This window comes from Leuciscus leuciscus (genome assembly GCF_965113295.1).
Source record: "Leuciscus leuciscus genome assembly, chromosome: 11".
Taxonomy (NCBI): domain Eukaryota; kingdom Metazoa; phylum Chordata; class Actinopteri; order Cypriniformes; family Leuciscidae; genus Leuciscus; species Leuciscus leuciscus.
The window spans coordinates 32,296,343-32,308,745 of record NC_138735.1 but is presented as its reverse complement, the minus strand read 5'-3'; the positions used below and the strand labels follow the sequence as shown (position 1 = coordinate 32,308,745).

The 12,403-nt window shown below is 36.6% G+C and overlaps 1 long non-coding RNA gene across 1 annotated transcript; it reads left to right on the top strand.

Annotated features, from left to right (window-relative positions):
* Positions 1–8,448: 8,448 nt before the first annotated feature.
* LOC309509003 lies at positions 8,449–9,932 on the top strand. Its single transcript, XR_014209765.1, has 2 exons — positions 8,449–8,567; positions 9,732–9,932. It is a non-coding gene; the product is annotated as an uncharacterized lncRNA (long non-coding RNA).
* Positions 9,933–12,403: the final 2,471 nt, after the last annotated feature.

The window sequence follows — 12,403 nt, the reverse complement described above, 5'->3', positions numbered from 1 at the left end:
GAAATTATTTGTGATTTTAGTGGTTTGCACGAGTGCCTTATTAAGTCCTTTACACTGGATTAACAGGAGATCTGGAGAACCTTCACATCCTGTCTCTTTTCCTTTAGCTGCCAGGTCCATCTCTTGCTATGATGAGGTGGAACATTCCCATCCCCACTCTTACCTGAGACGGAGGTTTATTCTCAACTGTTTAGGCCCTTTGTCGTCTCATTTCACCAGAAGGTCAATGACTTGACCCATTGTGCAGGCTATTAATGGAGACTGAGGGGGTCTGTTTGATTTACTTGGACAAGTGTCCAATGGACGTCACATGATGCTTTTGCTCCTTTGAGTTGCTTGTCATTTCTTCTTTGTCCCTTGTTCGAGCCAGCTGGATCATGGAGACAGAGAATCAGAGAATACAGGTATTAATATTTGCATGATGTACCTCTATCTATCTGAATTTGATTGTTCTCCATAAGAAGACATTATGTGCTTCCATTAGGCAAATTAGCATGACTTTGACCTCTGCTCTACAAATGTTTATTTTTCCCTCACTCTTTTGTCTCTGGTTTTTCTATCTCAGCCACACACAAACACTGTGTTCCCTGCAGCAGAAGAACTAACACATCTCATCACCTCTCACAGATGAAGGTAATGCAAAGCAATGCTTTTTCATTTTGATCTTTAGTTTCTCAGTGTTGTAATTGACAGGAAAAATGTTTTAAATACCATAATTCATAAATATTGAATTAAACTCATGGTCGCATGGTCATAATATGTGAGAACCATTACAGTTTTTCTCTATCGCTTTGGCACATTTTTCAAAGTCTATCAACTATCACGTCTGTGAAATGTAGTTACTCACCCAAAACGTTTAAAGACCCCCTGTGGTGAAAATCAAGTGTTTAATGTTTATGTGTTTATCTGGTGTTTTTAATTTGCTTTAAGACTAGCCATGTGTAAATTCATGAGTCAACACCATTGCTGAGTATTTTCTCCTTAAAACTGTCAAAAAATCTAAGACAGTCTCAAAAACAGATCAACGTGCGGGGCGAGCTTTAGCATATCATTAACTGCGAAGCAGGGGGTCTCAAGAGAAGCCATGCCCTCTCCGTATATTTTTCTGTTGATATGAAAAATTGTGTACATTTAGCAATATAGCGGGTGAATTACGTATATCATGTATATTACGATGTTATGATGAACTATATGCCTTTCTTTACTGACATTCTAAGTTGTTCAAAGTGTTTCTAAGGATGCTGAGTTTTAGAAGGCAGATGGCAAACGGGAACATGGTTTGTGTTACATTAGCAACACATTATTAGCTGTTTGATATGTAGTCAATCAAAAGGCTAATCATGTTAATTACCGTTACGTGTCCGACTTTGTCCGAAAATGCTGGAAATATATGGTAACTACATGGGTTAAGCAGGGTTCCCGCGGGGTCTTAAAAAGTCTAAAATTCTGTACTTTAAATTTAAGGCCTTTAAAACGTCTTAAAAACGGTCTTAAATTTAATTTAGTCAGGTCTAAAAAAGGTTTTACCCTCGTTAATTTCCAGAAACGCTGGCCGCAGAAAGTTATTACAAAATAGCAAAAAAGTATCGAGTCGTAGCCTACAAAGCGGAGCTCTAGAGCAGGGGTCTCCAACACGTCGCTCGCGACCTATCTCAAATCAGGCCACAAGCTACTGGTAGCGAGCGACGTGTTGGAGACCCCTGCTCTAGAGCTCCGCTTTGTAGGCTACGACTCGATACTTTTTTGCTATTTTGTAATAATTTTTAAAAAATTAATACATTTTTGGCCAACATATGTTCACATATCGCGTCTTTTGCGCGCTCAAGTTCGTTAAAATGTAGGCACGCGGTAAGCGCGCTCATAATTGAAGCGACGCGCTTGTTTTTTTCCAGGCGCAGCAAGATAAAAAAACAACTCAACTCTTCAGAATGCCACAAACGCACCGCAGGTCATGTGACAAGAACCAACCAATCAGCTTCACCCTTTCCGTAACAACATTGAAAGCTCACTGGATGGATGGGGGTGCACCCAAACACTACTGGTGTTTTTCTCTTCTCCGTAAATAAATCTTGTAGCAGAGCTACAGCAAGCGTTTTTCGGTGGTGGAAATCCATTAGCCACTAAAACTTCTTTGTCATTGTGGAGAGCGCAGTGCATGGTTGCATAGCAACGACAGACGCCACGGGAAAATCGGACCATATTTTACTATTAATAATAAAAGATAAGCTAAAGTGCATTGTAAATGTCAGTAATTTATCTTTTTTGACTCTTTCTTTTTATTAAAAAAATTATTTAAAGTCTGAAATATGTGAGGTTTATCTTTTAAAAACCTTTTTTGTCAAAACTTTATATGAACTTAGTATATAACGTTCCAAGACACTTTTAAAATCTGGCTATCATTTTTAATGGTATTATTTTAATGTTTATGTAAACAAAAAGTGCATATTGATGCTAATTTTATTTGTTATTTGCTGGTTTTCAACATAAACTTGGTGAATTGATTTCATTGTGTAGTATATGGAAGTATAATAATGTCAAATGTTTTTGAAATAAAAAGCCTGTTGAATTGCACTACTTGAAAAAAATAGGCATTACATTAACCATGCTTGCATTTTAACGCATTGTATTTTTAGGGCTTGCATTTTTATGGGCTGAAATTCAACATGGTTGAATATTTAAGCTGTGAATATTTCAATTAAAAACATTTCAAACACCTTTTCATTATAAAAAATTCAATAATCCATATTCACCATTCATATTTCACTTCCAAAATATTCAAACTGTTTAAAAATACAACCTATAATATTCAACAGGCAATTTTCGGTCCATTTTATTTCGCTTTGCAAATTCGCTTCCACAAATTCAGTGGTTCAAATTAGGGCTGCAACAACTAATCGATAAAATCGATAATAATCGATTATGAAAATCGTTGTCAACGAATGTCATTGTCGATTAGTTGGTCTGCTCACGTCACGGGAAGCGTTAATGATGACGTCACTTTTATGACAACACAGTCACACGCGAAATGGCAGAGTAATCGGAGAGAAATGACAGTTCAATCGGCGGCAGAAAAAGTAATCTAAGGCATGGGAGCATTTTAAATTAAATCTGGAATCTGGAAGTTATGCAAAGCTGAGCTTGTGTGGCATGGAAGTACCACAATGATGCACGAACACATGAAGAGGAAACACGTTGGTGTCACGGATGAAGGTGAAACATCAGCACGGCGAGCAAAAACTGTATATCCTCATTATATGAAGATGTGAAAATTGTATAGTCTAGTTTAATTCAATACTACAGTGTAAACAGCTTTGTTTACTAACTTCGGGACAGTCACACTAGATCTATTTTGCATCGAGCATCAGGTTGCGAGATCAGTTCGCTTGGAACATAAGTGATGGATTATAATAGCGCTACTGCAGAAATAGGTTAAATTAAATGGTGTTTACAAAGTGAAGCACTAAATATAAAGACAGTTAATAACAGCAGCAGTAAAATATTGTTTTTTAGTCACTGTAGTCAGTGGTTTTCAGCGAATGCTTGTGCACTAATGCATAATTTTTCTTGTCCTTTTAATCAAGCCTATTAGCTTGTTGCGTAAGGGGTCGGGGTCCCGTCGGGGTCCCGATCAGCCTGTCGGGGTTGTATTCGCTATTTCAACCGCCTCGCTCTACATTATCCCGCTTATTGCATGGCTACCCACCAAATAATTCAATAATTTGACACAAAATATTGATTTAAAAATTAGTTTATTGATTTAAAAATGATTGTATTGCTTCCGCTAAAGAAAATAGTCCGTTCCGTCTCTACGGTTAGAATCCTTCGTCCATAGCAAAGCTCTGTTTTTCATGGCAACGGTGTGTTATAACGTTACTTCGCAGCGGTCTGTTATCAAGAAATAACCGACCGCGTTCTACATTGGAATTCAAAATCTGCTGCTTAATATCTTATTACAAACATGTTTGTGTCCTAATTTCATAATGTGAAGTTTATATGAGCAGCACAACTCAATATTTTGTTTAGTTTATTTATATTTTGGATATTTAAATAAGTTTTACTGTTTAAAAACTGGACAAACTTTTGTGTTTTTTAAGGTTTAAAATGTAAAAATTAAAGATTATATTAGTAAAACTCAATGTGTGGCTTTTGCACTTTTTAAAGTACACTTTTACACACAAATACCCTGATTTAGGGTTTTATTTAGTTATAATAAGCAAAAAATCGAATTGAATTGTAAAAAAAAGTTTTTATCCGATTAATCGATTAATCGAAAAAATTATCGTCCGATTAATCGATTATCAAAATAATCGTTAGTTGCAGCCCTAGTTCAAATTCGACAGTAAATTCAACATTGACGTCCAGGAACTGCAGGAAAAGCAGTAGATTGCCGAGCATACTCTCCATCTGCTGTTAGTCGACCTCACCAGCAGGAGGTGCAAAAGCGCGTGTTGTTGACGAAGACCAGCAAAATTAGAGCAAGTCATTCATTCATAAAACTCATTTACAGCAATGTAAGTGTATTTGTGATTATTATGACGGCTGTTTTATGTTAAATTCAGTGCCTTCACGGTTACTTTTCCTGTGTTGCCTACATGCATCTTTCTCTACCGTGAACGAGATTATAATGTTATACCCCGATGCGGATATACAGATCCAATGTTAAATTTTTTAGGTTGATATATATTTCTCTTGGTTGTTGAGTTGCCTTAACTTTATATTGTGGTGATGTGCTGCATGCAGGCTATTAGGGTTTCCCTCAATACTTCAGGATTCCCCTGCTGGATATATAAAACGCTTAACGTAGCTTAATGGACTACAGTGATGTAAAAGACCAAACTCGCAGGCAAGCAGATGGACTCAGAATAATTTGTGTGTTTATCATCTTTTCCGCATATACTGACACAGATAATCATTTCCATTTTATGAATGAATGTCTTCGTCAACAACAAGCGCTTTTGCACCATCTGATGGTGAGGTCGACTAACAGCAGATGGAGAGTATGCTCGGCAAGCTACTGCTTTTCCTGCAGTTCCTGGATGTCAATGTTGAATTTACTGTCGAATTTGAACCACGGAATTTGTGGAAGCGAATTTGCAAAGCGAAATAAAATGGACCGAAAATTGCCTGTTGAATATTATAGGTTGTATTTTTAAACAGTTTGAATATTTTGGAAGTGAAATATGAAAGGTGAATATGGATTATTTCATTTTTTATAATGAAAAGGTGTTTGAAATGTTTTTAATTGAAATATTCACAGCTTAAATATTCAACCATGTGGAATTTCAGCCCATAAAAATGCAAGCCCTAAAAATACAATGCATTTAAATGCATGCATGGTTAATGCAATGCCTATTTTTTTTTTCAAGTAGTGCAATTCAACAGGCTTTTTATTTAAAAAACATTTGACATTATTTTACTTCCATCGTAGTATTAGTACTTTTTGAACAGGATTCTGTGATAACCGTGATCATTTTTGTCACTATAATCATGAAATGAAATGTTCATGCCATTTCATCTCTAGTTATGATCAACTAAAATCAACTAATTATGTGTTTTTTTAAAGTATAATATGCAAAGTACAATTTTCTATAAAAAAAATTATATCTGATTCTGTTCTTCTCTGACACATTATTGGGTGTGGAAGGTTACTAATGTGATTGCTTTATCTGTCAATTAAATTAATGCTTTTTCAATTACTGAATTCATTGAAATAAAATGAATTCTTTGATTTGAATATTTTTTTGTTAAAAAATGTCTTAAATTATGTCTTTTGTTTTTCTTAAAATGTCTTAAAAAGGTCTTAAATTTGACTTACTGAAACCTGCAAGAACCCTGGTTAAGGTTAGGTTAAGGTGCATGTTCAAGGTTAGTACCTAGTAATAACCCAGTTATTGTAATTGCTACAATAAGTACATAGTATGTACATGCAGAAAAGGACTGTGAAATTAAGTGCTACCCAAAACACTTTAAAGGGATACTCCACTTTAAAATGAAAATTCTGTCATCATGTACTGAGTATATGATTCTGTATCATATACTGATATTCTTCTAAATATCTTCCTTTCTGTTCAGCAGAAGAAAGAAATTCATACAGGTTTGAAACAACATGAGGGTGAGTATATGGTGACAGAATTTTCATTTTAACCCCCTGGGGTCGGCGGTATCGCCGGCGATACCAGCTCACTTTTGTTTTTATTGACTCAAATAACTCCGTCGATTTTTGTCATAAATGCAAGTGTTATACATATTTAAAAACTGTTAAATGTCTTCTTTTATTTGTGGACACTCATAATAAAAACAAAATGTTGTGTTTTTCGTAAAATAAAGAAAATAAACATGATGCGCGTTCTGCCGTCTCTCTCAATGAGAAACTCATTCTGAAACATGACAGAAAATGACCTGTAACTCAGCGAATGTTTGCCACACAGACTTGAAACACATGTCTATACAACGCTTGGAGTCTCTATTTTTAAAGTGTGTGAAATATATAAAAAACAAATATTCTCTGTTTAAGTAATCCGTAAGAAAGCAGCGGCATGTACAGTTTCTCAAACGCGTCCTAATTAACTATAATGTGACCACACCCACGCGCGCATGAGCGATTGACGTGCAAATGATCCACGCGGCAGAACGCAGACCTGTAAACGCCCTCATTACCTCAAAACAAAGAACCAGAGACTTCGGGAACTTACTCCTCTCTGCTTTTCATCGAGTTTGGAAGACTGTGTTTGTCCTGTGCTGTGCTGTTTACCTTGGATTTACCTCAGAAGAACGCGATTTGAAGACAAGAAAGATGTAAGGTAAGAAATTCTTAATTATTAGTTCATGTTACTGTTGCATAAACTTCACATTGCAGTTGAACTGTTGCTAGATATATGGTGAATATTATAATATTCGGACCCGTGTTTACTTTTACTGTGTTTGTGGATATCTGCTCAAACGTAGATATGTATAATATGGTAACCATAATGTTTCATATTTTGGAGCGAGCTCTGGTTTGTACAGAGGTATGTACAATATTTTTAGGAATGGCACAAAGGTCTCTGTCTTTGGATGATTGTTTTCAATAGTGTGCTTTTTTGTCATTTGTTGTGTATATTTGGATTATGTTGTGTTGTAAATAAATCCAATCAAAAAGCCATTCTTTTTTAAATCTCCTCATTCTTTGTGCAAGGTTGCTCAGAATGATAGGGCCTGATCACTCCTAATAGGGCCGTTAGGGGAGTGTCTTTGTCTTTCTCAGGTGTGAAAAGCTTACATATTAATGAGATGATCACGCCCCTTCGCATAAAGCTTTCTGACACAAAACACGCAGGGATTAAAGTTCTCCGTCGCTACGACGGATTTCCGTTAATTGCAGCAAGTCTATGACGGATTTCCGTCAATTGCAGGGTGCAGTCTGTCCTTAATGTCTTAAATTCACTTTTCATAAATTTAAGGCCGTAAATAGGCTTTCATTTCTCAAATAGTGTAATAAATGTCTTAATTTTAGTTTGAATAGGTCTTAAATTAAGGAAAGACGAGGTGTATTCACCCTGCTGAGCGGGATGTGATCAAAGCCTGGAGTGGAGCAAAAGCACGTTCCTCTCTCCACTCTAAGCATTCTGTAATCACTTTGCTTATGGTCCACTCCGGGTTTTCAATTCCCGCTCACGGAAAGTGCATGTCAGGCTACAGTTGAGCGCTGAGGTAGAGAACTATATTTCAGTTACCGTGGACACACTTATAATGCAGGTAGGGCTGGGCGATATAACGATATATTTTTGAAATGCGATATGGAATTAGACCATATCGCATATATCGATATAGTTCAAATTTACGCTGTGATCCTTGCTCCCCGCGCCCCTATCCTCCGCTCCTCCTTTTCCACTCTGCGCGCGTGTTTAGAGCATGTTATGTTATGAGAGGCGAATAATGACTACTTCAGAAAACCCAGCACAATAGGAACTGCCAGGCAGTGACATAAGTGTACGCTGAAATAAAGTTTTTCACCTCAGAAAGACGGACTTTCTTGTCCTGTCAGCCGTTATCCTGTTCTCGTAGCGCACACTCTTCAATTGCACGCGCAAATGCGGCGGCGCGCGCTGTATCGCCTAAAAGTGTATATAAAGTGCAAAAGAAACTACGAGCATGCAACGCCGTCACGTTGTAAATTACACGAAATAAAAGTAATGCAGGTATGATTTTCATTCTATTCACCAGGAGCAGTTTCCATGTTTCATTAACAGTTATTGTTAATATTGTTTATTCACCATGGTAACTGTCGTTTCCATATTAACCCCAAAATGTCCATTATTTTTCTTTGTGTTATTTTTTATATTTTTAAATGACTGTAGTGGCTCATACCAACATTGTATTAACAAAAACTAGTTTGGAACTGCTATTTAATAGCTTTAGCATAATGTTTATTTATTAGTAGGCTACTAGTCTTTACTATTAGTCATATTCTTACAATTTATGTTAAATAAAGGGGAAAAGTACTTGTGTGTGTTAACAAATTTTGTGTAAACATGTTATAATTTGCCTATATAATATATACGTGTATATGTATGTATATGTATATGTATGTATGTATATATTAGAGGTGGGCATAGATTAATTTTTTTAATCTAGATTAATTTTGAAATTAATCTAGATTAATCTAGATTAAAATGGCTCATTTGAATTCTGCCGAAGGCATTCAGAATATGTGTGCTACCCAAATAATGACTATAAAAGTAAGTCTTTGAGAACGGGTTTCTCAAGCCAGGTGGCGCATTAGACCAGGGGCTCATCTCCTGTTTCCAAAATGCATCACAAACTGCTTGAGAAAGCTGTTCTACTCATAGACTGTAAAAGGTTACTACTGTACTGTTACCGTCCGTAGGCAACATTAGGTAGGCCTATGTTATTATCAACTACTATAGGCTATCAATTAGAGATGGGCGATATGGCCTAAAATCTATATTGTGATATACATTGCAGCCTCTTGCGATAACGATATACAGTATTTTATAATAAAACCATTTCAGAACAGATTACAGACCCTGCTAAACAACTGCTAAATGTTTTTTTTTTAAAGGGTGTATGTAGTTTTGAGAACATATATTGTGCAAAACTGTAAGTATACAACATAATTTTGCAGATAAATAAAATTTAAGTACACTAGCTGCAGAGACTTAAGTAGGTCTAATGTTTATTATGGCTTGGAGCTTATGAAACCCCAAATTTAAAATTAGAATATTGTCTAACTGATGTCTTTTCAGTTAAAAAGAAACACAACAACGATTCTTAAAATCGAGATTATGTGCTACACCACTAAGATATATTGGAATGGGAATAATACGCGCGCGCTGGTATTCAGTGATATCATGTTTCGTTTAGAATTTGAGGTGGTAGAACGGATTAGTCGTGTGTTAACTTACCGAACTGTTACCCCACACACTCTGTATATAGTTTGCTGCTGCTCGTCTGACGGCTTAAACCCGAACCAAGTCCAAATAATGGAGGTTGCACCGATCTTTTTCACCAGCTTTCACTTTCAGCCGTGTTTACTTAAGATGACGACGAATATGCGTTGCAGCCGGGTTTACCTCGCGGCCGCGGGTAGATTGCGTCATCATAGCTTGTGTAGTATAGAGCCATCTCCCAACCCAACTTGGAGAATAGATTAACGGCGATATTTTTTTTATCGTGCGATAAGAGTCTCGCGTTAACGCAGCACGTTAACGCCGATAACGGCCCACCACTAGTATATATATATATATATATATATATATAGGCAAATCAGAACATGTTTAAACAAAATTTGTTTATATATATATTCAATGTAAACTTTGATAATCATAATTAATAAATCGCAATTACAATTCGAAGGGAATAATCGGCAATTATGATTTTTGTAATAATCGTGCAGCCCTAACTTAGGTGAAGAAACCTGTTTATTATTTATTCATTTGATTTCGCAACTGTTCACTGATACGCCTACTGGCAATATTAAAGCAGTTTAAAACGTATCCCCTTAAAACGCTATTGGTCTCGACTATTTAAAAAGGTATATGAACTTGGCCTAAAAAAAATTTTCAGTCAGAAGAATTTTTTTCACTTTAATCCCTGAACACGTCTTAGAAATTTTAAATCAATATATTGTCTTCTCTGAATGAGCAGTCAGGATGATTTTCACATAGTTTTGGAGCAAATATTCTAGGCTACGTGATACAATTTTCAAAAGTCTTGTGAAGAAATAATCAGTATGGGTTTCATGACCTTATTTCAGTGACAATTTTTTTTTTGTATTTTCACAAACCACGCATAAATGTCATTATCTCAAAACTACAAACTTTTACATACATGCTGCTGATATATTATTGTAGCAGAGTTTGTGCTGAATACAGTGTAATCAGACTTTAGCCATGAAAATGTCACAAGTAACAGAAATAAGCACAAATGTCAGAGCATGTCAGAACTAGGCCGCTGTACGTGAGCTGTATCGTTCAGTTTCGTTCCGACAAACGGGGCACTAATTTTTCTTTTGCTCAATATGTTCAACGTTAATAAAAGGTATCCAAGCAAAAAGTTCTCCACGCATTATCCTGCAGTTAATGAGAAATTGTAATTTATTGGCGCACTATATTGACTGCGTATTGAGACATGTAAAACTGTTGAGCTAGATTTTCAACCAATCAGCATCGAAAATGTAAGTAGGTCACAGCCGAAATCAAGCCAATATCACTACGCACATGTAAACATGGAGGAGGACGTAAGCAGCGCATCCTCATCTGATAGCGGCGATCAAGCTCGATTAACACCCGTAAAGTGTTTTGATTTATTTATTTACCTACCTACCTCTCTCTCTCACACACACACACACACACTAACCCGACCCCTAAACCTACCCATCACACACATACACACAAGTCAAGCGTCTATACACAAATCCGCCGCGATCTCTATGGGCGCCGCCATCTTGCCTGCCGCCATTACTGCGTGCCTGCGAAGTGACGGCGGTGTGACACTTGCCGGTGCCCTCTAATGACATTTCAATGAAAGCGGATCCTGGGGCTTAAATATTGTGATTGTCAAAACATTTTAGTAACTAAACTGAATTGTATTAGGTTAAGTGACAACAGGTTGCAATGTTTATAATATATGGTACAATTTCTGGTAAGCTACGTTTTTTTATTATTGCTTGAAACAAATTTCAGGATTTCAATTCAGTTCAATTCTTGTGATTTGATTTAATATTGACTAATTTGGATAAATATTAGGTACACAAGATGGGCGTTAATAAAAATAAAAAAAACACTGATTGATCGATATTATGTAGGCTATGATGAATATACATTTCGGTAAGTTGTACTGTTTCTTGGAACATTGTTCATTCATGTTTATTTACTATTAAGTTGAGATGATCGGTTCACGTGCCGCTAGGGATCCGTCACTCACATTTACAAACACCAAAACGGTATTTATTGTTTGAATTTCGTAATAAAATTGACAGAATCTGAGAGCTGAGCTTTTTTCCGTGTCCTTTCTGCCTCGCAATTTTTCTGTGCGTGAGAAAATGGATGTGTGGCGTGAGAGCGTGTGAAAAGCTGAAAAGTTGCGTGTGTCTCACGGTGAAGGCGTGAGAGTTGGCAGCTTACAGGTATTCAAGATTATTTTATTAATCATCTGGCATTCGAGCTTCAGAACCTAAACTACAGGGCACTGATTGAAGGTCAGAATTATATGAGCTCCGGATGGATTGGCCAGATACTGCATACCTTCGCAGATGAGCTCATCACATTAAAGGACAAGTTCGGTATTTTACACTTAAAGCCCTGTTTACAGATCGTTTCTGATGAAATAGAACGGTTAAGATTAAAATTCGGACACATGCTGATGGTGTCCCGAGAATTTCAGGTTTCTTTCGCTTCTCCCCCCCACCTACAGAATGGCTGCATATGGGCACTGGAACAATCCTTCCTAAAAACTTAAACATTAAACTTTCGTTTACAAAGACGTGAAACTCACCGTGTGGTCAGGGGTGTTCACTGATATGCTCACACAAAAATCGCTGCAAAAGATGCTTTCGAACAGGTTTTATAGTAGTTTTTGTAAAAAAAAAAAAAAAAAACTTGGGACAAAAACTACGATAAAACCTGTTCGAAAGCATCTTTTGCAGCGATTTTTGTGTGAGCATATCAGTGAACACCCCTGACCACACGGTGAGTTTCCCTATGTGAGTTTCACGTCTTTGTAAACGAAAGTTTAATGTTTAAGTTTTTAGGAAGGATTGTTCCAGTGCCTATATGCAGCCATTCTGTAGGTGGGGGGGAGAAGCGAAAGAAACCTGAAATTCTCGGGACACCAGCATGTGTCCGAATTTTAATCTTAACCGTTCTATTTCATCAGAAACGATCTGTAAACAGGGCTTTAAGTG